Source organism: Lathyrus oleraceus, chromosome 3, assembly GCF_024323335.1.
Source record: "Lathyrus oleraceus cultivar Zhongwan6 chromosome 3, CAAS_Psat_ZW6_1.0, whole genome shotgun sequence".
NCBI lineage: Eukaryota > Viridiplantae > Streptophyta > Magnoliopsida > Fabales > Fabaceae > Lathyrus > Lathyrus oleraceus.
This window is the reverse complement of record NC_066581.1, coordinates 316,137,089-316,141,929: the sequence shown is the minus strand read 5'-3', so window position 1 is coordinate 316,141,929 and position 4,841 is coordinate 316,137,089. Positions and strand designations below refer to the sequence as shown.

The window sequence follows — 4,841 nt, the reverse complement described above, 5'->3', positions numbered from 1 at the left end:
CCTGCCAGTGGCAACTAACTCTATGAGTTATACCTATACATACTCCAATCACACCAATCAGACTTCAGCTGACCATAAGTACTAGTGATACAAAACAGCACCAGTCAATGGTAAATATGCATTGCTAGAGCATACTACCTCAACTAACCTCTGAATCTTCATATTCTCACTCCTCGAAAGAACTGCCACTTCTGAACCGTGGTGTTTGAATAACAAGATTCATGGTTCCAATCCTCTTAAATGGTATAGCAATCAGGTTATCCCATTATTGACTACTAACATCCAGGAGACTTGTCTTCCAACACAACATAGTACTTCAGGGAACAGCTATCCAACCCTGATCAATCAACAGGAATATGCCAAACAGCAGGAGATTGCACATGTCACATCTCAACCAGCTCAACTTCTAGAGATCAGACTTCTAAAGGTGACCTTCTTGAGCACACACCCAGTTGAACCTGCTCTTGTCAACTTAGCACACACAGATGTCTCCTCTTCCAGGTCAGGAATAGGTTCCAAACAGAATTATCCCTTTGTTTGAACCCTAAAAACATCTGCTCTTCAACCAGTAGCTGCATACTTGTTGAATAACATGTTCTAACATCGCATAGAACATTAGTTCCACCTCCTTGGAACAAACCTTCCTTGAAGGTCTTCAAGGTCTTCATACACCCTACTCAAGTGAGTAAAAGAATCAGTGATTAAGTGATTCTTACTATCCTGAAGTGAGAACGTCATGATGAGTGGACTTGAGGGGACTCAAGTATGATGAGATCTTGAATACAGCAGCCTTTCATCCACATGAGGGGAAACAACATCAGAGTTTGAGTTTTGCCAGGTATTATGCAGCGGAAATCATAATACAACTCAACCTATGAACACACACTTCACCAGATCAGCCTCCAAGACCATACCAAGTTTGAATGTGATTCAATACTGGCACAGCTGTCCCACATACAGGCCAATTGCCACCCTCCAGAGACAGGTACACACCATTCCTGTCATGAACAGTCCATCCACCTACTTCAAGGGACCATTCAGGGAAATTACAAAACCTTTCACAGGTTCCAGCATCAGTACTAACATAACTCCTTGCAAGATACCAGAAAGTATCACCCATGGATCTCATCCAGAAGCAGAACAGGATGCCCGCTCTGATACCAATTGAAATTCTGGTGTAGTCAGAATTCAGATGTTATGACATCTGATCTAACATTGTAACTAATACAGCAAGATAGTTATTAACCACTGTACTAATATGCACAGGTTCACAGATGTCACTGCATCTCATTCTATGTCACTCTAGAATGTATGAACCCCTGGTTCTGTGCTTCAGGAAGAAAGACTCAACAGAAATCAAACCTAGCACTCACTTCTGTTGTTTTCTTCCATAGTTATCAGCATGATGTCTTTCTGTTGTTTGTGGACATCATCTGTTACATTGTTCCAGTGTGTATATCTTTTACTTGTATTTCCTGAATTAAAGGTTGAACACGTCAATCTAATTTCCACTTATTAGATTGCTAACAACTAGGCTATTTGTTAGGTTCATTAATTGTAGGTTAGTAGTTGGTTTCCTGGTTTTTCTCTAAGCTATTGAATCCCTGAAGAATAGCCTGAGAAAAATACTGAGCCAGAAAAACCAATCATCCTACACTTTAGCACCTGCTGTTGGGAATGAATGTCACAACATTCAGTTCGACATCCAGAACATATGCTGAGTATGTTATGTTCTGGAAACGTGCTTTGCTAAGTTTGCAATACTGTAAAAGACCAACTAGCCTCTACTTCAGTATCATCCTTCAGTATCAACTGTCAAAACATTCAGTTTGACAGTTTCACTATGATCCTTCAGCCAGGTCTGTTATGCTTTTGAACTCCAGACTTCACTACATATTGAACTGAATTCATCAGCGTGTTAATCAGTATGTGTTGTTGTTGATGAATGTCAAAACATTCTGATTGACATTCCAACAGAAGGCTATGTATCAGGTCTGCTATTATCTTGAAGAACAGACTGGAATACATGCTTAGTTATGGCAGACATGATTATATCATACAGAAGGAAAACAAACACAGGAAATTGTTAACCCAGTTCAGTCCAACATGACCTACATCTGGGGGCTACCAAGCCAGGAAGAAGATCCACTATTAGTAGTATCAATTCAGAGTTAAACTCACCCGTTTACAACTCATCACTTAATCCCTACCCAATGCAATTTATACCTAGGAACTCCTAGATAGAAACCTCCAGTTTCCATTCCTATCACTACAAATACAATGTAATGTTACCACACCTTGAACTTGCTTCACAGCTTCATTCAAGAACAAAATCACTCTTGCCTACAGGCTTCGAGTTACAATCACTCTCAGGTTTTACCACTGAGAAACACATGGTAACCTTCCCACAGATTGGGAGGTTTACCTTACACACACCCCTAAAAATTCATTCTAAGAGGCTTACAAAAACTAGATTACAATCAGCTATTTATAACCTAATCACCCAACTGGATTTGGGCCTTCAGAAAATTGCAGCAGACTTGTTCTTGCTGTTGCAACTTCAGCAGAAAAATTCTGCTACAAACAAGGTCTTCAAGTTCCTAAATTCTTTCCATATATATCTCCATATTTAGAGCCTATATATATTCTGATTTAGTCTTCAAGACCTCCACAAGGGAGTTAGGATATTCACCAGATATCCTTGCTGATCCCATAACATATACTGAATTAATTAATTCAGTTCTCTACACATGTGCGATGTCACAGACCTGATGTCGTGACATCGTACATGACATGTTGGTCCAGATGTTGAATTTCTTCAACCCAACATATTAAAACAACAGAGATGATTACATTATTTGTTTTCTAAAATTAATGCCAATCCTAAGGAATCAACAGTATGGATTAAAGCAGTCCCCTATAGCTTGGTTTGAAAATTCACTCAGTCAATGAAGAAACAATGGTATATTCAAGGACAGATTGCCCACATCTTGCTCACAAAGTTCTCCCATGATGGGAAAGTTGTTGCCCTGATTTTTTATGTTGATGATATTGTCCTTACTGGAGATGATATAATGGAAACGACGAGAGTAAAAGATAAATTGACAGTAGACTTTGAAATCAAGGACTTGGGATTCATGAGATATTTTCTAGGTATAGAGGTTGCTCGGTCAAAGAAAGGTATTATGGTTTCATAGCAGAAATACATTCTAGACTTATTGAAAGAAACAAGAATGATTGGACGTCGTCATGCAGATACCCATATGGATCATAATGTTAAACTTTGGGGAGAAGGCAATGTTCCTATTGATATTGGAATATATCAAAGATTGGTTGGAAAACTGATTTATTTGTCACACACCCGACCTGATATTGATTTCCCAGTATGTGTAGAAGTCAGTTTATGCATTTTCATTTCGAAGAACATCTTGAGGCAGTCTATATGATACTGAGATATTTGAAGAAAAATCCTAGAAATGTCTTATTTTTTAAGAAGACTAGTGAAAGAAATGTTTGTATCTTCATTGATGCTGATTGGACAGGTTCAGTCACAGATTGAAGATTAACCTCTGGATATTGCACCTATGTTTGGGGTAATCTTGTGACATGGTGGGGCAAGAAACAAGGAATTGTAGCAAGAAGTAGTGCATAGTTTACAGCTATGTCTGAAGGTATTTGTGAAGGGTTATGGATCCTTAATGTCCTAGAAGAACTTAAGATGAAAATTGAGCTTCCATTGAAATTATACTCAGACAGTAAAGTTTCTATTAGTATAGCTCATAACCCAGTTCAGCATGATATAACCAAGCATATTGAAAGTGATCAACACTTCATAAATGAGAAGTTAGATGTTGGAATCATATGTCTACCTTTCGTTACTTCAAGTCAGCAAACTGCCGATACTCTGACCAAATGTTTGACGAGACCTACCTTCGAACAATTGATAGACAAGTTGGGCATGATAGATATCTATGCACCAACTTGATGGGGAGTGTTGGAAAATATTTTATTTCCCCGTTTGGTTGTTTCCATTTATTCTCATTTATTTTTCTTTATTCTCTATTAAGGAGATAATTAATTGTAATAATTATATTCTCACCATATAAACAAACTTCTAAAAAATAAAACACGACAACTTTTACACATTATTTTCAATAAAATATCATAAGGGGGTGTAGCTCATATGGTAGAGCGCTCACTTCGCATGCGAGAGGCACGGGGTTCGATTCCCCGCACCTCCAATTTTTTATGTATCCCATGCAATATCTTGTTTCCCCTAACAAAAACAATACATGTGGTAGCTATTACATATAAAGGAGTCTCTCGGTAAGAAAAATAGGGAAAAGGATGCCTCTAATACTTGGAGCAAATCATCAATTTAGCTCTATAAGCATCCTTATATCTGTCAAAAAAGTGAGTGAGTTGGATTTCCACCCTTCTGTGTCTTGGGGAAGTTTGCGAAAAAACTCAATTGTCAAATAACCACATTCCATGTCTACCAACAAAAGTGTTGCTTTCTTACTTTCTTCTCTCATCCTCCCCAATAATTCAAAAGCTGCATTTCGGAATTCTACTTTCAAGTCATGTCTAGTAGCCAAGGATGACTTGATTGTCTCTTAATCTTTCATGCTAGACCTTCACTCTTCTCATATCATATCAATTGCTACTATATGCGATGAATCAACATAGCATATATACTACACAGTAGATGAAAAGTACACATTATAGATTTTTTAAGAACTAAAAAGAATGCATTTGTTTAATAGATAGTTACCAACTATCAAAATACACTTTACATAAGACTAACAAAAACTGCTATGACATAGTCAACACTCAAACAT

General features: G+C 37.7%; 1 non-coding gene across 1 annotated transcript; it reads left to right on the top strand.

Annotated features, from left to right (window-relative positions):
* Window positions 1-4,168: 4,168 nt before the first annotated feature.
* On the top strand, window positions 4,169-4,241 carry TRNAA-CGC (transfer RNA alanine (anticodon CGC)). The gene has a single exon. It is a non-coding gene; the product is annotated as a tRNA-Ala (tRNA).
* The last annotated feature ends 600 nt before the right edge of the window (window positions 4,242-4,841 follow it).